This window comes from Tachyglossus aculeatus, chromosome 1, assembly GCF_015852505.1.
Source record: "Tachyglossus aculeatus isolate mTacAcu1 chromosome 1, mTacAcu1.pri, whole genome shotgun sequence".
Lineage (NCBI taxonomy): Eukaryota > Metazoa > Chordata > Mammalia > Monotremata > Tachyglossidae > Tachyglossus > Tachyglossus aculeatus.
Window position 1 is genome coordinate 594326 of NC_052066.1, and position 25323 is coordinate 619648.

General features: G+C 47.6%; 1 non-coding gene across 1 annotated transcript; it reads right to left on the minus strand.

Annotated features, from left to right (window-relative positions):
• Window positions 1-23331: 23331 nt before the first annotated feature.
• LOC119935582 lies at window positions 23332-23469 on the minus strand. The gene has a single exon (XR_005453387.1). It is a non-coding gene; the product is annotated as a small nucleolar RNA SNORA7 (small nucleolar RNA).
• Between the last annotated feature and the right edge of the window lie 1854 nt (window positions 23470-25323).

Here is a 25323-nt window from a genome sequence, read left to right on the forward strand (position 1 = left end):
AATTCCTTATCTTCCCACCCAAACACTGCCCCCCCCCCCACCCCATCACTGTAGGCAGCACCACCATCCTTGCTGTCTCCCAGGCCTGTAAGCTTGGCATTTTCCTTGATTCTTCTCAGTCATTCAAACCACATATTAAATCTATCCTAAGTCCTGTGGGTTCAACCTTCACATCATAACTAAAGTCTGTCCTTTCCTCTCCATCCAAACTACTACCATATTAATCCAGTCATTTATCCTATCTTGCCTTGACTACTGTATCGGCCTCCTTGCTGACCTCCCTGCCTCCTGTCTCTCTGCACTCCAATCCATACTTCACTCTGCTGCCCAGATCATTGTTCTACAAAAGCATTCAGTCCGTTTCCCCACTCCTCAAGAATCTCCAGTGGTTGCCCAAATACCTATGCATCAAACAAAAACTCCTTACCATAGACCATTGACTACCATGACCTTGCCCCCTGCTATTCATTCATTCATTCAATCGTATTTATTGAGCGCTTACTGTGTGCAGAACACTGTACTAAGCACTTGGGAAGTACAAGTTGGGAACATATAGAGATGGTCCCTGCCCAACAATGGGCTCACAGTCTAGAAGACGGGCTCACAGTCTCCTACCTCATCTTATTGTTCTCCTACTACAACCCAGCCCACACACTTCGCTCCTCTAATGCCAACCTAGTCACTGTACCTCGATCTCATCTATCTCACTGCCGACTTCTCACCCATGTCCTGCCTCTAGCCTAAAATGTCCTCCTTTTCATATTCGACAGGCATTTGCTCTCTCTGGTCCCTTGATGCCTCCTCCCCAGCCACTGCCCCCGGGTCTACCTCTCCCCATTCCTCAACACCCTCCACATCAAAGAGAAACTCATCACCATTGGCTTTAAAGCACTCAATCAGCTCACCCCCTCCGACCTCACCTTGCTGCTCTCCTATTACAGTCAGCACTCAATCAGCTTTCTCCATCCTACCTCTCCTATGAAGGCACAACTCCAAGAGGCCTTCCCTGATTAAGCACTCATTTCCTCTTTTCCCACTCACTTCTGTGTCACCCTGACCTGCTCCGTATATTCACCACCCAACCCTGCTGCAGCCCCACAGCACTTATGAATATAGCCATAATTTATTTATTTATGTTGTCTGTCTCCCCCTCTAGACTGAAAGCTTGTTTTGGTCAAGGAATGTGTCTGTTATATTGTGCTATATTCTCCCAAGCTCTTAGTACAGTATAAGAGCATATACTGCATAAAGTAAGTGTTCAGTAAATACAGTCGGTTGATTGATTGAGTACAATGTAAAAGAATTAGACATGGTCCTTGTCCATAACGAGCTTAAAGTCTAAGCAGGAGATAGACATTAATATGAATGTGAGTAATTCTAATATATGATTTAAATATATGTGCACAAGTGATGTGGGGTTGGGGGTGGAGTGAATATCAAATGTCCATAGGTCACAGATCCAAGTGCATAGATGACACAGAAGATAGAGAGAGCTAGGAAAAAGACGGCTTAATCGGGAAGGCCTCTTGGTGAAGATGTGACCTTAATAATGCTTTGAAGGTGGGGAGAGTGGTGATCTGGCATGCGGAGTTCCAGAGTAGGAGAAGAAAGGGGAAAGGGGTCAGTGGCAAGAAATGTGAGATTGGGGCACAGTGAGTAAGCTGGCACTAGAGGAGGGGAGTGTGCAGACTGGGCTGTAGTAGGAAATTAGTGAGATGAGGTAAAATGGGGCAAGCTGATTGAATGCTTTGAAGCTGATGATAAGGAGTGTTTGATGTGGAGGTGGATGGGCTGCCATTGGAAGTTCTTGAGGAGTGGGGGGAGTTGGACTGAACGATTTTGTTAATAAATGATCCATGCAGCAAAATGAAGTATGTATTGGAGTGCGGAGAGTCAGAAGGTCACCAAGGAGGCAGGTGCAGTAGTCAAGGTGGAATAAGATAAGTACATGTTTTGTCACCTGTCTACATGTTTTGTTTTGTTGTCTGTCTCCCCCTTCTAGACTGTGAGCCCGTTGTTGGGTAGGGACCGCCTCTATATGTTGCTGACTTGTACTTTCCAAGCACTTAATACAGTGCTCTGCACACAGTAAGTGCTCAATAAATACGATTGAATGAATAAATTTGGATCAGTCTGGTAGCAGTTTGGATGGAGTTTTCATGTCCAAGACTGAACTCCTTGTCTTCCCACCCAAACCCTGCCCTCTCCCTGACTTTCCCATCTCTGTTGACTGCACTACTATCCTTCCCGTCTCACAAGCCCGCAACCTTGGTGTCATCCTCGACTCCGCTCTCTCGTTCACCCCTCACATCCAAGCCGTCACCAAAACCTGCCGGTCCCAGCTCCGCAACATTGCCAAGATCCTCCCTTTCCTCTCCATCCACACCGCTACCCTTCTCGTTCAAGCTCTCATCCTATCCCGTCTGGACTACTGCATCAGCCTTCTCTCTGATCTCCCATCCTCGTGTCTCTCCCCACTTCAATCCATACTTCATGCTGCTGCCTGGATTGTCTTTGTCCAGAAACGCTCTGGGCATGTTACTCCCCTCCTCAAAAATCTCCAGTGGCTACCAATCAATCTGCGCATCAGGCAGAAACTCCTCACCCTGGGCTTCAAGGCTGTCCATCACCTCGCCCCCTCCTACCTCACCTCCCTTCTCTCCTTGTCCAGCCCAGCCCGCACTCTCCACTCCTCTGCCGCTAATCTCCTCACCGTACCTCGTTCTCGCCTGTCCCGCCATCGACCCCCGGCCCACGTCATCCCCCGGGCCTGGAATGCCCTCCCTCTGCCCGTCCACCAAGCTAGCTCTCTTCCTCCCTTCAAGGCCCTACTGAGAGCTCACCTCCTCCAGGAGGCCTTCCCAGACTGAGCCCTTTCCTTCCTCTCCCCCTCGTCCCCCTCTCCACCCCCCCATCTTACCTCCTTCCCTTCCCCACAGCACCTGTATACATGTATATATGTTTGTACATATTTGTTACTCTGTTTATTTATTTATTTATTTTACTTGTACATATCTATTCTATTTATTTTAGTTTGTTAGTATGTTTGGTTTTGTTCTCTGTCTCCCCCTTTTAGACTGTGAGCCCACTGTTGGGTAGGGACTGTCTCTATATGTTGCCAACTTGTACTTCCCAAGTGCTTAGTACAGTGCTCTGCACACAGTAAGCGCTCAATAAATACGATTGATGATGATGATGATGATGATGATGATGGAGAGGAAAGGGTGGATTTTAGCAATGCTGAGGAGGGAGAACCAACAGGATTTGGTGACAAATAGAATATATGGGTGTAATAATAATAATAATGGCATTTGTTAAGCGCTTGTTATGTGTAAAGCACTGTTCTAAGCACTGGGGGGGATACAAGGTGATCAGATTGTCCCATGTGGGCCTCACAGTCTCCATCCCCATTTTACAGATGAGGGAATGAAGGCCCAGAGAAGTGAAATGACTTGCCCAAAGTCACACAGCTGACAAGCAGCAGAGCCGGGATTAGAACCCATGACCTCTGACTCCCAAGCCCGGGCTTTTTCCATTGAGCCATGTTGCTTCTCTAATGAGAGAATGAGTCAAGTAATGAGAGAGATGAGTCAAGGACAACACCAAGGTTACAGGCTTATGAGACAGGAAAGATGGTGGTGCTGTCTACAGTGATGGGAAATGCAGAGGAGGACAGGGTTTGGGTGGGAAGATAAGCAGTTCAATTTTGGACAGGTTTAATTTGTGAGACTGACAGGACATCCAAGTAGATATGTCTTGAAGGCAGGAGGGAATGTGTGATTGGAGGGAAGGAGAGAAGTCAGGGCTGCAGGTGTAGATTTGGGAATCATAGGCATAGAGATGGTAATTTAAGCCATGGGAGCAAATGAGTTATCCAAGGGAGAATAGCAGGGGACCCATAACTGAACTTTAAGGGACTCCCCAGAGTCAGGAGGTAGGAGGCAGAGAAGGAGCAGTCAGAGAGATAGGAGGAGAACCAAGAGAGGACAGTGTCAGAGAATCCAAGGCTGGATAAAGTTTCAAGGAGTAAGGGGTGATCTGTAATGTCAAAGGTGGCTGGAAAGATCTAGGAGGATTAGGATATTAATAATAATGATAGCATTTACTAAGTGCCTACTATGTGCAAAGCGCTCTTCTAAGCACTGGGTAGGATACAAGGTGATCAGGTTGTCCCACGTGGGGCTCACAGTCTTCATCCCCATTTTACAGATGAGGTAACTGAGGCACAGAGAACTTAAGTGACTCGCCCAAAGTCACACAGCTGACTATTGGTGGAGCCGGAATTTGAACCCATGACCTCTGACTCCCAGGCCCATGCTCTTTCCATTGTGCCACTCTGCTTCTCTAGAGGTTGAAAGACTTGGTGAGAAGAAGGCCATGGGTTACCTTAGAGAGGAGCAAAGGGGGTGGAAGCCAGATTGGAGGATAGGAAGTGGAGGCAGTGGGTGTAAACAACTCTCAAGAAATTTGGAGAGAAATGGGAGGGGTGAGATGGGGCAATAACTGGAGGAGACCACGAGTTCAAGGGAGGGTTGGGTTTTTTTGACAGGAAAGACCTAAGCATTTTTCAGAGAAGCAGCGTGGCTCAGTGGAAAGAGCACGAGCTTTGGAGTCAGAGGTCATGGGTTCAAATCCCGGTTCTGCCACTTGTCAGCTGTGTGACTTTGGGCAAGTCACTTCACTTCTCTGGGCCTCAGTTCCCTCATCTGTAAAAAGGGGATTAAGACTGTGAGCCCCCCATGGGACAACCTCATCACCTTGTAATCTCCCCAGCACTTAGAACAGTGCTTTGCACATAATAAGTGCTTAATAAATGCCATTATTATTATTATGTTTGAGGTCTCTGCAGGCGGATAGGACAAATCTGCTGAGAGTGGGTATATGGGAAAGAAAGCAGAAGAGGAAGTTGTGGTCAGATAGAGGAATTTCAGAATTGGTAAGAGTAAAGATTGTACAATTACTGGAGATTATAAAATTAAATATGTGCCCTAGTTGGTGAGTGTGTGAGCCGGGGTTGAACAGGAGATCAGGAGTAGAGGAGTGAGAGCAGGCAGACAGTGGAAGGATCATCGGAGACATCCACATGAATATTGAAGTCCCCAAGGATCAATTTAGGGATGGAGAATGTGAGAAGGAACATGAGAAAGGGATAAAAATGGTTCAGAAAGTTGGAGGAAGGGTCTGGGGGACGGTAGATGATTGTGACTAGTAAACGGAGTGAGTGGAAGAGACAGATGATACTGACTTCAAAGGAAGGGAAAGAAAGGGAAAGGGGGGGTGGGATGGAGCAAAAGCAGCATTGGGGGTGAGAAGGAAGCCAGTCAGTCAATTGTATTTATTGAGAGCTTACTTTCATTCATGCATTCAATCATATTTATTGAGCGCTTACTGTGTGCAGAGCACTGTACTAAGCGCTCGGGAAAGTATAATATAGAGAGACAGTCCCTGCCCACAACGAGCTCACAGTCTCGGAGGCGGTGGGGAGACAGACATTCCACTCCAAGGGGGAAGGGTCTTCCACTCCCACCCCAACTCTAGTCTTTGGGGTCTTTCCACGTGGGTTGCGGGGCAGGGAGAGCAGCATGGAGTAATGGGTAGAACATGGCCCTGAGAATCCAAAAGAAGGTCATGGGTTCTAATTCCGGCTCTGCTATGTGTCTGCTGTGTGACCTTGGACGAGTCATTTCACTTCTCTGAGCCTCAGTTACCTCATCTACAAAATGGGGATTGAGACTGTGAGCCCCAAATGGGACATGGGCTGTGTCCAACCCAATTTGCTGATATCTACCAGGCGCTTAGTAGGGTGCCTGACACACAGTAAGTGCTTAATACCATTATTATTATTATCATTATTATTAATAAGCATCTTTGATCCTTTATGTCCATATCATCATGAATCGTATTTATTGAGCGCTTACTATGTGCAGAGCACTGTACTAAGCGCTTGGGAAGTACAAATTGGCAACATATAGAGACAGTCCCTACCCAATAGTGGGCTCACAGTCCATATCTTCATCTATAACAGAAATTATTCTCCCCTTATAGACTGTAAGCTTGTTGTAGGCAGGGAATGTGTCTGTTATATTGTTGTATTCTCCCAAGCGCTTAGTACAGTGCTCTGCACCCAGTAGGTGTTCAGTAAACCCCATTGATGGATTCTCTCTCCCAGGCTGACTTTGACCAAGCTGTTAAGGAGATGAAGGAGCTAAAAACTCAGCCCAAAGGCCAGGAGATGCTGTTTATCTGCAGTCATTTCAAGCAAATCACGGTCAGAGACATAAACACAGGAACTTGGTGGGGGGGGGCCTGCACCCCCTCCCCAACTTCAAACCCACCCCCCTCTAGTGGGAAAGACCCTGATTTTTTCTCCTTGAGGGCTGACTGTGTTTTCTCCTTGGAATTTAATAATAATAATATTAATAATTGTGGTATTCGTTAAGCAAATACTAATACTACTACTAATAATGATGATGGCATTTATTAAGTGCTTACTATGTGCTAAGCACTGTTCTAAGCGCTGGGGAGGTTACAAGGTGATCAGGTTGTCCCACAGGGGGCTCACAGTCTTAATTCCCATTTTACAGATGAGGTAACTCAGGCACAGAGAAGTTAAGCGACTTGCCCAAAGTCACACAGCTGACAATCGGCAGAACCGGAATTTGAACCCCTAACCTCTGACTCCAAAGCCTGTGCTCTTTTTACTGAGCCACACTGCTTCTCCTGCTTCTATTATGTGCCAAGCACTGTACTAAGCACTAATAATACTGATAATTGCTGTATTTAAACATTTATTTTGCTTCCAGGCACTTTATTAAGCGTCTGGGATAGACACAACTAAATTGGGTTGGACAAAGTCCCTGTCCCACATGGGGCTCACAGTCTCAATCCCCATTTTACAGATGAGGTAACTGAGGCCCAGAGAAGTTAAGTGATTTTCCCAAGGTTACACAGCAGACAAGTGGCAGAGCCGAGGTTAGAACACATGGACTTCTGACTCCCAGGCCTGTGCTCTGTGCCAAGTTCTGGGGTGGATACAAGCAAATTGGTTTGGACACAGTCCCTGTCCCACATGGGTTTCACACTCTTCATCTCCATTTTCTAGATGAGGGAGCTGAGGCCCGGAGAAGTGAAGTGATTTATCCGAGGTCACACAGCAGACAAGTGGCAGAGCGGGGATTGAGCCTGAAGTTAGACTTTTAAGTGAGAGAGAGTAATTGTCTGTAGGATTTGAGGAGGCAGGACGTGGGGCAGGTATCGGCGGCAAGACGGGTGAGATCGAGGCACAGTGAGAAGGTTAGCACCAGAGGAGCCAAGTGTGTGGGCTGGGTTGTAGAAGGACGAGTTTACTGTGTGCAGATCAGCATACTACGAGCTTGAGAGAGTACGATACAACAATGAACAGAAACATTCCCTGCCCAAAATTAGTTTACAGGCTGTGTGTGGGCAGGGGGAGGCAGGCATTAATAGAAATAAATAAATGACAGATATGGACATGTGTTGTGGGGCTGGGAGGGGGGAAGAAAAAAGGGAGCCAGTCAGGGTGACATAGAAAGGAGTGGGAGAAGAGGAAAGAGGGGGGCGTAGTCAAAGAAGGCCTGCCTCTTGGAAGAGATGTGCTCTCCATCACCTTGCCCCCTCCTACCTCACCTCCCTTCTCTCCTTCTATAGCCCAGCTGGAACACTCTGCTTCTCTGCCATTAACCTCTTCACTGTGTTGTGTTCTCTCCTGTTTTACCATCGAATCCTGACTCACGTCCTTCCCCTGGCCTGGAATACCCTCTCTCTTCACATCAATCAATCAATCAATCGTATTTATTGAGCACTTACTGTGTGCAGAGGACTGTACTAAGCGCTTGGGAAGTACAAGTTGGCAACATATAGAGACGGTCGCTACCCAACAGTGGGCTCACCATCTAGAAGGGGGAGACAGAGAACAAAACCAAACATATTAACAAAATAAAATAAATAGAATAGATATGTACAAGTAAAATAAATAAATAAATAGAGTAATAAATATGTTCAAACATATATACATATATACAGGTGCTGTGGGGAAGGGAAGGAGGTAAGATGGGGGGATGGAGAGGGGGATGAGGGGGAGAGGAAGGAGGGAGCTCAGTCTGGGAAGGCCTCCTGGAGGAGGTGAGCTCTCAGTAGGGCCTTGAAGGGAGGAAGAGAGCTAGCTTGGTGGATGGGCAGAGGGAGGGCACTCCAGGCGAGGGGGATGACGTGGGCCGGGGGTCGACGGTGGGACAGGCGAGAATGAGGGACGGTGAGGAGATTAGCAGCAGAGGAGTGGAGGGGGTGGGCTGGGCTGTAGAAGGAGAGAAGGGAGGTGAGGTAGGAGGGGACGAGATGATGGAGAGCCTTGAAGCCGAGGGTGAGGAGTTTCTGCCTGATGCACAGATTGATTGGTAGCCACTGGAGATTTTTGATTTTTTCACATCCACCGAACTAGCTCACTTCCCCCCTTCAAAGCCCTACTGAGAGCTCACCTCCTCCAGGAAGCCTCCCCAGACTGAGCCCCCCTTTTCCTCTGCTCCTCCTCCCCTCCCCATAGCCCTTACTCCCTCCCTTTGCTCTTCCCCATCCCCACCCCAAAGCACTTGTGTATGTATTTATTATTCCATTTTATTAATGATGTATATATCTATAATTTTATTTATTTATTTTGATGCTATTGATGCCTGTCTACTGGTTTTGTTTTGTTGTCTGTCTCCCCTCTTCTAGACTGTGAGCCATTGTTAGGTAAGGATTGTCTGTATCTGTTGCCCATTTGTACTTTCCAAGCACGTAATACAGTGCTCTGCACACAGTAGGTGCTCAGTAAATATGATTGAATGAATGAGTGTATTGAAGGCAGGAGGAAATGCGAAACTGCAGAGAGGGAGAGAAATCAGGGTTGTATTGTGGATTTGGGTATCATCCTCATTGAAGTGGTAGTTGAAGCCATGTGAATGAATGAGTTCTGCAAAGGGAGTGGATGTAGAAAGACGCTGACTCCTCCCGCCTTTCCCAGTGAGTCTGGTGAGTGGGAGATGAGGTCCCCTTTAGAGAGCGTGGCAGGGGGAAACTGTTCTTTGGGGAGACTCAGGTTTCAGCGATGGCGAGGAGGAGCAGTGATTGGGTCAGGAGCAAGTCAGTAATGAAGGGAATCTTTCCCATGATGGAGTGGGGGTTCCACAGGCCACACTTGGCTGAGGCTGTAGGGAGGGTGCCAGGGATAGGAAAACGTTGAATGGGGGTGAGCTGGAGGGGGCCATGCCGAGGGGAAGGGGGATGAGGCGTGCTGCTGGGACAGGATTTCATTCATTCATTCATTCATTTATTCAATTGTATTTATTGAGAGCTTACCGTGTGCAGAGCACTGTATTAAGCACTTGGGAAGTACAAGTTGGCAATATATAGAGATGGTCCCTACCCAACAAGGGGCTCACAGTCTAGAAGGGGGAGACAGACAACAAAACAAAACATGTGGACAGGTGTCAAATCATCAGAATAAGTAGAATTATATCTAGATGCACATCATTAACAAAATAAATAGAATAGTAAATATGTACAAGTAAATTAATTAGAGTAATAAATCTGTACAAACGTATATACAGGTGCTGTGGGGAGGGGAATGATGTAGGGCGGGGGGGATGGGGAGGAGGAGAGGAAAAAGGGGGCTCAGTGTGGGAAAACCTCCTGGAGGAGGTGACCTCTCAGTAGAGCTCTGAAGGGAGGAAGAGAGCTAGCTTGGTGGATGTGCGGAGGGAGGGCATTCCAGGCCAGGGGGAGGACATGGGCCAGGGGTCGATGGCGGGACAGGTGAGAAAGAGGTACAGTAAGGAGGTTAGCGGTGGCCAAGGAGTGGAGGGTGTGGGCTGGGCTGTAGAAGGAGAGAAGGGAGGTGAGGTAGGAGGGGGCGAGGTGATGGACAGCCTTGAAGCTGAGAGTGAGAAGTTTTTGCTTGACGCGTAGGTTGACTGGCAGCCACTGGAGATTTTTGAGGAGGGAGTAACATGGGGTGGGGGCGGTGCAAGGGGTGGGGAGGGCTTAAACTGGAGTCCACTGAGTAAGGCCGGCCTGTGGGGAGGGGGATGAGGAGGGGTGCTGGGTACGGGGGTCAGGAGAGGGGAGATGAGAGGGTGGAGACTGAAGTCCCATGGTAGGGCTAGGGCATTAGAGTAAGGAAGTCCTGAGTTTCAGCAGCTGATCTGTACATCAAGTAGCCAAATCAGGTTCTTCTGGTAAGGGGCGATTCAGCAGCTCCTGGATGGCGGGTGGGGGCGGGGGGAAAGCCACAAGTTCGGAACTGCAATTATTCTCATCATCATTATTATTATTGTTATTATGTGCTGTCGAGTCATTTCAAATTCATAGCCACTCCATGGATATAATTTTTCCAGAGCTTCCTGTCTCCTCTGCCATAATCCACAACCTTTATAACGGTTCTTCCATTATGATTGTTATTGTCTCTATCCTTCTAGCTGCTGGTCTGCCTCTTCCATGGTTTCCCTGGACTTTTCCTAGCATTAGTGTCTTCTCCAGAAAATTAGTCCTCCTGATTATGTATCCAAAATATGCTAATCTAAATCGAGTAATTTGGCCTTCCAAGGACCACTTTGGCTTAATTTGCTCTAAAATCCATTTGTTAGTTTTGTGGGCAGTCCATGGTATTCGCAAAAGCCTTCTCCAACCCCACATGAGTGAGTCATTAAAGTGTCCGGAGGGAATGGGTGAGCGCTATCAAGTCCTTAGTTGTTGACGGGGGATTGCTGACACGTCGTCATGATTTCCTTGGTGAGACACTGTCCTTCTTCTCTGGAGGGGGTTGGGGTCCCAGTGGGTGGAGGGGTGCAGGTGGTCGGGTGCGGCGTTGGAAATTCCTTCTTCATGCACACCCAAATCCTTGGTGCAAAGATGGAGGGAGGGGGGAATGAGGGTGCTGGGGTCTTTTCCCTCCGTGGGGCTGATCTCTACCCTATCTCTAGAGAAGGAGCACGGGCTTGGGAGTCAGAGGACATGGGTTCTAATCCTGAATCTGCCACTTGTCTGCTGTGTGACCTTGGGCAAGCCACTTAACTTTTCTATGCCTCAGTGATCTCATCTGGAAAATGGGGATTAAGACTGTGAGCCCCATGTGGGACAACCTGATTACCTTGTATTCATTCATTCAATCGTATTTATTAAATGCTTACTGTGTGCAGAGCACTGTACTAAGCGCTTGGAAAGTATAATTCGGTAACAGATAGAGACAACCTCTACCCAACACGGGCTCAGAGACTAGAAGGGGGAGAAAGACAACAAAACAAAACAAGTAGACATCAATAGCACCAAAATAAATGGAATTATAGATATTTATTCTGATAGTATTGACACCTGTCTACTTGTTTTGTTTTGTTGTCTGTTTCCCCCTTCTAGACTGTGAGCCGTTGTTGGGTAGGGACTGTCTCTATCTGTTGCCGATTTGTACTTCCCAAGCACTTAGTACAGTGCTCTGTACACAGTAAGTGCTCAATAAATATGATTGAATGAATGAATATAAACACATCATTAATAAAATTAATAGAATAATAAATATGTACAAATATACACCAGTGTTGTGGGGCAGAGAAGGGGATAGACAGAGGGAGGGAGTAGGGGTGATGGGAAGGGGAGGAGGAACAAAGGAAAAGGAAGACTCAGTCTGGGGAGGCCTCCTGTAAGAGTTGAGATCTTAGTAGGGCTTTGAAGAGGGGAAGAGAGCTAGTTTGGCAGATGTGTGGAGGGAGGGCATTCCAGGCCAGAGGTAGAACGTGGGCCAGAGGGCAATGGCTGGACAGGCGAGAACAAGGCCAGTGAGGAGGTTAGTGGAAGAGGACCAAAGTGTGCGGGCTGGGCTGTAGAAGAGAGAAGGGAGGTGAGGTAGGAGGGGGCAAGGGGATGGAGAGCTTTGAAGCCAATAGTGAGGAGTTTTTGCTTCATATGAAGATTGATGGGCAACCACTGGAGATTTTTGAAGAGGGGGGTGACATGCCTAAAGCGTTTCTGTGGAAAGAAAATCCAGGCAGCAGAGTGAAGTATAGACTAGAGCAGGGAGAGGCAGGAGGTTGGGAGATCAGAAAGGATGCTCAAGCGCTTAGTACAGTGCTCTGAACACAGTAAGCGCTCAATAAATGCGATTGATTGATTGAGGCAGTAATCTAGTCAGGATATTATGAGTGACTGTACTAACATGGTAGTGGTTTGGTTGGAGAGGAAAAGGCGGATCTTGACGATGTTGTGAAGGTGAGACCAGCAGGTTTAGGTGACAGATTGGATGTGTGGAGTGAGTTAGAGAGCTGAGTCAAGGATGACACCAAGGTTGCAGGCTTGTGAGACGGGAAGGATGGTAGTGCCATCCACAGTGACGGGAAAGTCAGGGAGAGGACAGGATTTGGGAGGGCAGATAAGGAGCTCAGTCTTAGACTTGTATCTACCTCAGCGATTAGAACAGTGCTCGGCACCTAGTAAGTGTTATCAAATAACATAATTATTATGATTATGATTACTGATCTGGTATATCTCACTGCTGATCCCTTCCCCATTCACTCAGGCATATTTATTGATCACTTACTGTGTGCAGAGCACTGTACTAAGCACTTGGGAAAGTACAATACAGTAATAAAGAGAGACAATCTCTACCCACAACGAGGTCACAGTCTGGGCAGGGGGGCGGGGGGGGGGGGGGACAGACATCAATACGAGTAAACAGGCATCAATATAAATAAATAAAATTACTCTCTTCTCTTCTTCTACAGCCCAGCCTGCACACTCCACTCCTCTGCTGCTAACCTCCTCACTATGCCTCGTTCTCGCCTGTCCTGTCATCGATCTCTGGCCCAAGTCCTAACTGGAATGCCGTCCCTCCTCACATCCACCAAACTTGCTCACTTCCCCCCTTCAAAGCCCTACTGAAAGCTCACCTCCTCCAGGAGGCCTTCCCAGACTGAGCCCCCTTTTTCCTCTGCTCTGCCTTCCTCCCCATCATCCCTACTATCCCTCTGCTCTACCCCCCTCTCCACCCCACAGCACTTGTGTTTGTATATGTACATCCTTATTATTCTACTTATTTTATTAATGATGTGTATATATTTATAATTCTATTCATTTATTTTGATGCTTTTGATGCCTGTCTACTTGTTTTGTTTTGTTGTCTTTCTCCCCACTTCTAGACTGTGAGCCCGTTGTTGGGTAGGGATTGTCTCTATCTGTTGCCGAATTGTACTTTCCAAGCGCTTAGTAGAGTGCTCTGCTCTTAATAAATGCTCAGTTATTCATTTATTTTTTCATTCAGTCGTATTTATTGAGTGCTTACTGTGTGCAGAGCACTGTACTGAGCTAACAACAGACGCATTCCCTGCCCACAAAGGGCACTGATGATGATGATGATGATGCAGAGGGACCGGCCTGCAGGAGAATGACCTCAGCATCCAGGTGCAGATGGAGGACAGAGGGCATAATGGACTGTCGTCTGAGACACCCTGAACTCATGCTGACCGTTCCACCATTTTGCCCAAAAGTAGCCTCCAAACCACCCACACAGCTCACTGCTGTCCTCCTGGAAATGATGCCTTAAGATCTTTGACATTCACCCAACCCCCAACCCCACAGCACTTTTTATTCCCTTAATTTCCTCAATCTTCGGAAATAGTGATCTTGTCTGTCCACAATTTTTATTGACTTCCATTTCTTCACATATGCTGTTGTATTATTCCCGTTTGTCCTTCCTGGCAGAGTGCTGGAATTCTCAGCTCAGTTATTTAACCACGTTCTTTTGACCTCTGATTTTTGCTTCCTTCCTTTCCCTGGCTACTTCCAGAGTTATGTTCGATATCCATTTTGGCTTCTTTTGCTTCCTGCCCTTTTGCAATACTGTGTCGCTTTCTTCCTTGATGACATTTTAAATTTCCATCTATATTTTCTCTGGTTCCTTGTCTGTAAGATTAAGAGCCTCAAATCTATATTTTCCATGATCCTTAAATGCAGGAGAAATATTCATTAGGTCATATTTGGGCAGTAGTAAGGCATATGTTGCCAATGTGTATTTCCCAAGTGCTTAGTACAGTGCTGTGCACACAGTAAGCGCTCAATAAATACGATTGAATGAATGAGTGGTTGATATTTCTAAGTTTAATCTTGACTTTCCACATTAATAGCTCATGATCTGTTCCACAATCAGCTCCAGGCCATGTTTTTACTGCCAAAATAGAACTCCATCTCTTTCTACAAATAAAATAGCCTATTTGATTTTTATAGTGTCTGCTAATTCTGATGCATTGTACCCTCCCAAGAGCTAAGTACAGTGCTCTGCACATAGTAAGCACTCATTAAATACAACTGACTGATTGACTGATACTTTAGAAGTGGAGATGACATATAATAATAATAGTAATAATTGTGGTATTCATCAAGTATTGGTATTGGTATTTATCCTCAAAAATCTCCAGTGGCTACCAATCAACCTACGTATCAGGCAAAAACTCCTCACCCTCGGCTTCAAGGCTCTCCATCACCTTGCCCCCTCCTACCTCACCTCCCTTCTGTCCTTCTACAGCCCAGCCCACACCCTCCGCTCCTCTGCCGCTAATCTCCTCACCGTGCCTCGTACTCACCTGTCGCGCCGTCGACCCCCGGCCCACGTCATCACCCTGGCCTGGAGTGCCCTCCCTCTGCACATCCACCAAGCTAGCTCTCTTCTTCTCTTCAAGGCCCTACTGAGAGCTCAACTCCTCCAGGAGGCCTTCCCAGACTGAGTTCCCTCCTTCCTCTCCCCCTCCTCCCCCCTCCATCCCCTCGTCTTACCTCCTTCCCCTCCCCACAGCACCTGTATATATGTATATATGTTTGTATGTATTTATTACTCTATTTATTTTATTTGTACATACTTATTCTATTTATTTTATTTTGTTAATATGTTTTGTTTTGTTCTCTGTCTCCCCCTTCTAGACTGTGAGCCCACTGTTGGGTAGGGACCATCTCTACATGTTGCCAACTTGTACTCCCCAAGTGCTTAGTACAGTGCTCTGCACACTGTAAGTGCTCAGTAAATACGATTGAATGAATGAATGAATCAAGTGCTTACTATATGCCAAGCACTGTTCTAAGCACCGGGGTAGATACAAAGTAATCAAGTTGTCCCACGTGGGGCTCACAGTCTTTATCCCCATTTTACAGATGAAGCCACTGATCACAGAGAAGTTAAGTGGCTTGCCCAAGGTCACACAAAGCAGACAAGTGGCGGAGCCAGGATTAGAACCCACATCCTCTGACTCCCAAGTCCATGCTCTTTCCACTGAGCCCCACTGCTTCTCATTTAACTAAGAGAACACATGAGAACATATGAGAAGCAGCATGGCTTAGTGGAAAGACCACGGGCTTGGGAGTCAGAGGACATGTGTTCTAATCCTGACTCTGCCACCTGACTGCTGTGTGACCTTGGGCAAGCCACTTAACTTCTCTGGGCCTCAGTTACCTCATCTGTAAAATGTGGATTAAGACTGTGAGCCCCTTGTGGGACAACCTGATGACCTTGTCTCTACCCCAGTGCTTAGAACAGTGCTTGGCACATAGTAAGCACTTAACAAATACCACTGTTATTATTATTATTATATAACTTCTCTACAAATGGGGAGGACAGATAAATATGCTCTATAGATGTAGAGGACAAAAAAATATTCTCTTCAAATGGGGAGAAGGCATAACCATTCTCTACAAATCCCCTTCTGGAAACATTATCCAACCTTGGCTTCACTGACACTGTCCTCTCCTGATTCTCCTCCTATCTCTCTGGCCGCTTGTTCTCATCCTCTTTGATGGGTACCTCCTCTGCCTCCCACCCACTAACTGTGGGGGTCCCTCATTCATTCATTCAATCGTATTTGTTGAGCACTAACCGTGTGCAGACCACTCTACTAAGTGCTTGGGAGATTATAATACAAACAATAAACAGTCACATTCTCTGCCCACAATGAGCTTTCAGTCTAGATGAGGTGGCCTAGCGGAGAAAGCACGGGACTGGGAGTCAGAAGGTCATGGGTTCTAATCCTGTCTCTGCCATTTACCTGCTGTGTGACTTTGGGCAATTACCCGGCACTTCACTTCTCTGGACCTCAGTTACCTAATCTGTAAAATGGGGATTAAGACTGTGAGCCCTAGGTGAGACAGGGACTGTGTCCAGTTATTCATTCATTCATTCATTCAATCGTATTTATTGAGCGCTTCCTGTGTGCAGAGCACTGTACTAAGCGCTTGGGAAGTATAAATTGGCAACATATAGAGACAGTCCCTACCCAACAACAGGCTCACAGTCTAGAAGGGGGAGACAGACAACAAAACAAAACATGTGGCCAGCTGTCAAGTCATCAGAATAAGTAGAAATAAAGCTAGATGCACATCATTAACAAAATAAATAGAATAGTAAATATGTACAAGTAAAATAAATAGAGTAATAATAATAATAATAATAATAATGGCATTTATTAAGTGCTTACTATGTGCAAAGCACTGTTCTAAGCACTGGGGAGGTTACAAGGTGATCAGGTCCCACGGGGGGCTCACAGTCTTAATCCCCATTTTACAGATGAGGGAATTGAGGCCCAGAGAAGTGAAGTGACTTGCCCAAAGTCACACAGCTGACAAGTGGCGGAGCCGGGACTTGAACCCATGACCTCTGACTCCAAAGCCCGGGCTCTTTCCATTGAGCCACGCTGCTTCCCCAAGTAATAAACCTGTACAAACATAAATCTGTACAAACATATATACAGGTGCTGTGGGGAGGGGAAGGAGGTAGGGTGAGGGGGAGGAAGAGAGGAAAAAGGGGGCTCAGTTTGGGAAGGCCTCTTGGAGGAGGCGACCTCTCATTAGAGCAATTACCTTGTATTTACCCCAGTACAGTGCCTGGCTCATAGTAAGCTCTTAACAAAATACCAAAATTATTATTATCCCTATCCTCCTACTCTACGTCTTCTCTATCTACAATTGATTTCATGTCTGTATGCCCCACTAGAGGGCATTGAGAGCAAGGATGGCGTCTACTATCTCTATTGTTCTCTCCCCGGGTCTCAGGGCAGTGCTTGACATTTTGTAAATGCTCAATACATACTACTGATTAATTGACTGATGGCACCCTCCCGGTATCAGCAGGAAAGTCGGAAACCGCCCCTCCAGCTCTGACATCCCAGAATTTTCCAGAGGAGCCAAGAAACATCATGAGAAGCAGCTTGGCTCAGTGGAAAGAGCCCGTGCTTTGGAGTCAGAGGTCATGGGGTTCAAGCTCCGCCACTTGTTAGCTGTGTGCCTTTGGGCAAGTTACTTAACTTCTCTGGGCCTCGGATACCTCATCTGTAAAATGGGGATGAAGACTGTGAGCCCCCCGTGGGACAACCTGATCACCTTGTAACCTCCCCAGCGCTTAGAACAGTGCTTGGCACATAGTAAGCACTTAATAAATGCCATCATCATTATTATTATTGTGGCCTGGAGGATGGAGCACGGGCCTAAGTGACAGAGGACCTCGACTTTAATCCCAGCTCCACCACTTGTCAGCTGTGTGATCATGGGCAAGTAACTTTACTCCTCTGTAGCTCAACGTCCTCATCTGAAAATGGGGATTAAATACCTGTATTCCTTCCCTCTTAGTCCCTGCCTCAGATGGGTCTGGGCCCAGCCTGATCATCTTGTTCCAACCCCGGCTCCATTACTTATATGCTGGGTTACCTTGGATAAGTCACTTAACTTCTCTGGGCCTCAGTTATCTATCTGTAAAATGGGGATTATGACTGTGAGCCCCATTTGGGATAGGGACCGTGTCCAGCCTGATTAGAGATGCAGCGTGGCTCAGTGAGAAGAGCCCAGGCTTGGGAGTCAGCGATTATGGGTTCTAATCCCGGCTCTGCCACTTGTCAGCTGTGTGACTTTGGGCAAATCACTTATCTTCTCTGGGCCTCAGTTACCTCATCTGAGCCCCCTTTTTCCTCTCCTCCTCCCCATCCCCCCCACCCTACCTCCTTCCCCTTCCCACAGCACCTGTATATATGTTTGTACAGATTTATTACTCTATTTATTTAACTTGTACATATTTACTATTCTATTTATTGTGTTAATGATGTGCATCTAGCTTTATTTCTATTTATTCTGATGACTTGACACCTGTCCACATGTTTTGTCTTACTGTCTGTCTCCCCCTTCTAGACTGTGAGCCCTTTGTTGGGTACGGACCGTCTCTATATGTTGCCAACTTGTACTTCCCAAGCGCTTAGTACAGTGCTCTGCAAACAGTAAGCACTCAATAAATACTATTGAATGAATGAATGAATGAATGAACAGTGCTTGGCACACAGTAAGCACTTAACAAATGCCATCATTATTATTAACTTATATCTACCATAGTGCTTAGTACAGTGTCTGGCACATAAGTAATCGCTTAAAAACTACCACTGAAAAAAACCAGGCCCAAGGGAGCTGGAAACTGCTTCTGAGCCCTGATGTCCCAGGAGCCCATGGGGAACCAGGAACCACCCCCAGCCCCAGTGGCAGCAGCAAAGGGATGTGTCTGCAAGTGCCGATGACCAGGTATCCCAGGCTCTGGTCTCAACTTGTACTTCCCAAGCGCTTAGTACAGTGCTCTGCACACAGTAAGTGCTCAATAAATACGATTGAATGAATGAATGAACTGGCCTCCACCATTCACGAAGGCTCCAACTTAATGACTTTTCCTCCCAACGGGGGGCCCGGAGAGACCGTCAGATAGGGTCTGAGGTCGGGTGGGGGGTGCCCAGCCCCCAGACAGGACTACAGGTCTTTGGAGCCGCAGAGATGCCCACCGTTCTCTACAGCTGTGAGACCCAGACCCCACACGGATGTCACATCCAGCTCCTCAGCCATTTCCACCGGCATCACTAATGGGCCAGGGTCAGTATCAGATACTGAGTTGAGATCACGGACCGCCAAGGGCTGGGACATCATCAGTCTCCCCCTGTCAAAGCTACACTCCCACACAGCTTCACAGGGCGGGATGTGGGAGGAGAACAAGCAACAACAGGAGACTCCAACAGCTGCTGGGTCTGGAGCAGAGATTGGGAAACCCGAAGCCAGAAGGGCAGAGGAAGAATTTTAAGGATGTGGGGAAACAAACCCTCAGACAAGGCTGCATCCCAGTCGAAAGCTGGGAGACAGTGGTGTAGGATGGACCAGCATGATCACTGCCATCAAGAAAGGCTTTGAGCAAAGTTTTGGGGAAAAGGAATGAGAGACAGAAGGAAAAAGAGAAAACAGCACCAGGGTCTGCACACATTGAGATTGACAGCACAACAAGAGGCAGACTTTTTGTGTGGCTAATAATAATGATGGTATTTGTTAAGTGCTTACTATGTGCAAAGCACTGTTCTAAGCACTGGGGGATACAAGGTGATCAGGTTGTCCCACGTGGGGCTCACAGTCTTAATCCCCATTTTACAGATGAGGTAACTGAGTCACAGAGAAGTGAAGTGACTTGTCCAGAGTCACACAGCTGACAATTGGCAGAGGTGGGATTAGAACCCATGACCTCTGACTCCAAAGCCCGTGCTCTTTCCACTGAGCCACACTGCTTCTCATGAGACTATGAGAGTCTCTCATGAGACTTCTAATGAGACTAGGACTATGACCTTAGCTCTTCTCCAACCTGCTCCTCTACCTCTGCCCAGCTTCTGACCCTGGGGACTACCCCCTTCTCCTCCAGACACTCTCAGGTCTAGGTGTGGCTGACCCAGCACTGTCCTGCTTCTCCTCCCTCTGAGACTGTAGTCTCAGTCTCTGCCTCCTCCTCCACCCCTCATCCTCTGACCTTGGGCATCTCCTAACTCTCTGCTCTGGGTCCTGATTCTCCATCCTCTGCTCTCCTCACTTTATATAAATTCACTCTATCATCCCCCAACACTCTGCTCTGGGTTCTGATTCTCCATCCTCTGCTCTCCTCACTTTATATAAATTCACTCTATCAGGGAGCTCATCCAATCCCACAGCTTCAACTACCCCCTCTAAGAGGATGACTCCCAAATCTCTCATTCCAGACCTGACCTCACACATCTCCTGCATCGTCCTCCCTGACTTGCTCCCTTTATTCACCCCCGTCCCAGACCTTATGTCCATATCTGTCATTTCTATTAATATCTATCTCCCCCTCTAGACTGTAAGCTCATTGTGGGCAGGGAATGTGTCTGTTATATTGTACTTTCCCATGCTCTTACTATAGTGCTTTGCACACAGTAAGCACTCAATAAATATGATTAACTGACTGACTTACTGACCTCCTCCAACCCTACATCTCCTCCTGCCTCCACACATTTCCATTTGATGTCCTGCCTGCATCTCAAACACGACATGCCCCAAACTGAACTCCTCATCTTTCCCCCTGAACGTGCTCCTCCCTGTAACCTTCCCCTCTCAGTCAACAACACCAGAGTAGGGACCGTCTCTATGTGTTGCCAACTTGTACTTCCCAAGCGCTTAGTACAGTGTTCTGTACACAGTAAGTGCTCAATAAATACGATTGAATGAACAATTCCACCCTCCTCCCCATCCCAGAATCCCACAACCTCAGTGTCATCTTCGGTTCCTCGTTGACTTTCTGCTTTTGCAGCCAATCAGCTGATCCCTGCCGGTTTTCCTGCCCAACCTCTCCCGGATCCACCCCTCCCTCTCCCACCCATCCCAGGACCAGCTCCTGTTGAACCATGGCTAGACTAGTGCTTCAGCCTCCTTGCTGATCTCCCTGCACCCAGCTTCTCCTCCTCCAGTCTAGACTCTACACTGCCACTGCTCAGATCGTCTTCCCAAAATGTTTGCTCAGCCCAAGTCTCTCCTATCCTCCGCCCCCTCTGCCAGCTCCCCGTGTCCCTCTGTGTAAAACAAAAACTCCACCCTGTTGGCTTCCAGGCTCTCCACACTGTCATAATAATAATAATTATAACTGCGGCATTTGTCAAGTGCTTACTATGTGTCAGGCACTGTTCTAAACACTGGGGGAGAAATAAAATAATCAGATTAGACACAGTCCCTGTCCCACATAGGGCTCACAGTCTTAATCCCCACTGTTCAGATGAGGTAACTGAGGCCCAGAGAAGTGAAGTGACTTGCCCAAGGTCACAGCAAATAAGTGGCAGGGCCAGGATTAGAACCCCTGACCTTCTGACTCCTAGGCCCCTGCTCTATCCACTAGGCCATGCTCACCTCTCTGTTCTCTTCTCCCAGGCTGGGATCCCTCTACCAGGCCACGCTGCTTCTCATCCTAGAAATGGCCTGGCCCTGGGCCCATGGAGCGAGGAACAAGTGCTGAGGGGGTGCTAGGGGCAAGGTCAGGGGGTCCCCGGGGTTGGGGGTCAGAGGCCACTGACCGGGGCATGTGAGGCAAGGACAAGTGTGCCAGGAATGGAGAGCTGGACTTCTGTGAGATACCATCTGCCTCGCAGTCTCCAAACCATGGGACCGTGAAGGCGCATATCAATGAAAATGACTCCGAGCTAAATCTCACCACAGCAGTGCAGGGCCTGCATGAACAGTGGCTGCCATGAACATGACAGCCCAGGACCCAGACCCAGCCCTGCCATGAGAAAGCAGACTGCAAAGATGGAAGCCGAGAAAGGGCAGGGCTACAGTTAACAGGAGGGCATGGCTGGGGTGAACATCACATTTCTGTTACCCAAATCCCTCTCAAGGGTTGGAGAGGGGACAGTCAGGGGTGTGAGGTGGTCTAGTGGATAGAGAATGGGCCTGGGACTCAGAAGGTCATGGGTTCTAATCCCACTCCACCACTTGTCTGCTGTGTGACCTTGGGCAAGTCACTTCACTATTCTAGCAGCTTGGCTCAGTGGAAAGGACCAGGCTTTGGAGTCAGAGGTCATGGGTTCTTGTCAGCTGTGTGACTTTGGTCAAGTCACTTCAGTTCTCTGGGTCTCAGTGACCTCATCTGTAAAATGGGAAAAAAGACTGTGAGCCCCCCGTGGGACAACCTGATGACCTTGTATCTACCCCAGTGCTTAGAACAGTGCTTTACACAGAGTAAGTGCTTAATAAATGCCATTATTATTATTATTATTGTTGTTCTGTGCCTCAGTTCCCTCATCTGTAAAATGGGGATAAAGACTGTGAACCCTGGGTGGGACAGGGATTGTGTCCAACTTGATTACCTTGTAATAATTATAACAATAATAATGATGGCATTTGTTAAGCGCTTACTATGTGCAAAGCATTGTTCTAAGCGCTGGGGGAGATACAAGGTGATCAGGTTGTCCCACGTGGGGCTCACAATCTTAATCCCCATTTTACAGATGAGGTAACCGAGGCTCAGAGAATAATAATAATAATAATGGCATTTATTAAGCACTTACTATGTGCAAAGCACTGTTCTAATTGCCGGGGAGGTTACAAGGTGATCAGGTTGTCCCCCGGGGGCCTCACAGTCTTAATCCCCATTTTCCAGATGAGGGAACTGAGGCACAGAGAAGTTAAGTGACTTGCCCATAGTCACACAGCAGACATGTGGCAGAGTCAGAACTGGAACCCATGACCTCTGACTCCAAAGCCCGTGCTCTTTCCATTGAGCCATGCTGCTTCTTGTACTTACCCCAGTGCTTAGAACAATGCCTGGCACACAGTAAACACTTAACAAATACCATTATTATTATTATTATTATTATTAGTAGTAGTAGTAGTAGTAGTAGTAGTATTATTATTAGGGGTGTTGGATGGTCCATGCTGGATCACTGAAGAGAGTCGGGGCTGGAGAGGAGAGACTCAGGGTTGTGGGATGATCCACGCTTGGTCACTGAGGGAGAGTCAGGGATGGAGAGGGGAGAGTTGGGTGTGTGGATTGTTTCATACAGGTTCACTGGGGGAGAATCAGAATGGAGAGGGGAGAGTCACGAGTGTGGTTTAGTCCATACTAGGTCACTGGGGGAGAGTCAGGATGGAGAGGGGAGAGTCAGGGGGGTCGGATGGTCCATGTAGCATTACTGGGGAGAGTCAGGGTGGTTGGACAATCCTTGCTGGGTCACTGGGGAGAGTCAGGGATAGAGAAGGGAAGTCAGGGGTGTTGGATGGTCCATGCTGGTATATATGTCTTGTCTTGTCTTATGACGTTGAGTCATTTCCGACCCATAGTGACACCACAGACACATCACTCCCAGAATACCTCACTCTCCATCTGCAATCGTTCCAGTAGTGTATCCATAGAGATTTCTTGGTAAAAATACGGAAGTGGTTTACCATTGCTACCTTCCACACAGTAAAATCTAGTCTCCGCCCTTGACTCTCTCCCATGCCACTGCTGCGCAGCTTGGGTGAGTTTTGACTTGTAGTAGATTGCCTTCCACTCACTAACCACTGCCCAAGCTAGGAATGGAATGGGTAGGCCTCTGCTTGACAATCCCTTCCATAACCGATACTGGTAGAGTACTGGAAACTCTCCAGGTGCGACCCTGAGCTGGGGGTATGTATGTACATATCTATAATTCTATTTATTTATATTAATGTCTTTTTTACTTGTTCAGATGTGTATATATACCTTTAATTTAATTTATTTATATAAATGCTACTGAGGCCTGTTTACTTGTTCTGTTGTCTGTCTCCCCCTTTATTCATTCAATTGTATTAATTCAGCACTTACTGTATGCACAGCACTGTACTAAGTGCTTATTTATGATTATGATGATGATGGCGTTTATTAAGTGCTTACTATGTGCAAAGCACTGTTCTAAGCACTGGGAAGGTTACAAGGTGATCAGGTTGTTCCACGGGGGGCTCACAGTCATAATCCCCATTTTACAGATGAGGTAACTGAGGCACAGGGAAGTGAAGTGATTTGCCCAAAGTCACACAGCTGACAATTGGAGGAGCTGGGATTTGAACCCATGACCTCTGACTCCAAAGCCCAGGCTCTTTCCACTGAGCCACGCTGCTTCTCAATTGCTAAAAATGGCCCTAGATTATTTTCAGATAAATATTCTCTACATAAAGTTCTCTCGACTGTAACAGTGAAAGACAGGTGTGTTTGGATGGAAGCTGGGCTTCAGGGTTCTAGCCTCACTCATTGAATGCTAGTGCTTGGCATGGTGTTGTGACTAGACTAGACTGTGAGCCCACTCTTCTAGACTGTGAGCCTACTGTTGGGTAGGGACTGTCTCTATATGTTGCCAGCTTGTACTTCCCAAGCGCTTAGTACAGTGCTCTGCACACAGTAAGCGCTCAATAAATACGATTGAATGAATGAATGAATGAATGGTGATACCCTTTCATTGCAAGTAAAACAAAAAGTATTCTTTATAGACTGTGAGCCCACTATGGGCAGGGATTGTCTCCCTTTGTTGCTGAATTGTACTTTCCAAGCCCTTAGTATAGTGCTCTGCACACAGTAAGCACCCAATAAATACGATTGAATGAATGAGTCAGGGATGGAAAGAGGAGAGTTGGGAGCGTGGGATGGTCCGTGCTGGGTCACTGGGGAGAGTAAGAGATGAAGAGGGCAGAGAAAGGGGAGTTGGATGGTCCCTTTTGGGTTACTGGAAAGAGCCAGGGGCATTGAACAATCCATGCTGGGTCACTGGGGACACTCAGGGATATTGGAATGGCCCTTCCTGGATCACTGAGGAAGAGTCAGGGATGGTGAGGAGAGAGACAGGGGTGTTGGATGCTCCGTGCTGAGTCACTGGGAGAGGGTCAGGCCTGGAGAGGAGAGTGTCAGGAGTGTGGGATGGTCCATCTCTGTCCAAAAGTGTGGGTGAGCAAGAGGGCAACCAGAATCCAGTTCTTCCCATTGTCCTGGTACCCTGCCAGAGACAGCACCTGGGCTGGATGGGCAGTGGAGTTGGCCTGGGGGTAGCAGCAGGGGCATGACCTAGGGTCTTAAAGTGTGAGCCTCTGTGTGTGGTATGTCTTTCTGGGTCTAGCTGTCTTTAGGTGCGTGTTCCTGCCAGGTGTCTCTCTTGTATTCATTGTATATGTGAGTGTGTGTCTTGGCCTGAGTGTGTGGTAGCCACTCTGCTTTCTGCCTCTCCTGGGATCTGGGCCAAGTGGCTGACCCCAGTACCAGGTGGTGACCCATAACCCACTGGACTTGATGCAGTGTCCCCAGGATGGCCTCAGCCATGGGATGGAGCCCTGGGCATTCAGTCTTTTTTCCCCAGCATGCACTGGGCAGGACCGGTGTCCCCTTGGGGCCTGAGCCTCCACCCATCCCCTGCAGGCTTCTGATGGCCTGGTTGGGATGGGCCAACATGAGACCCAGGGTTGGAGGAGGTTCAGCATGGCTCTGGCCTGGCTGCGACCCTGGGCACAAACCCCCTG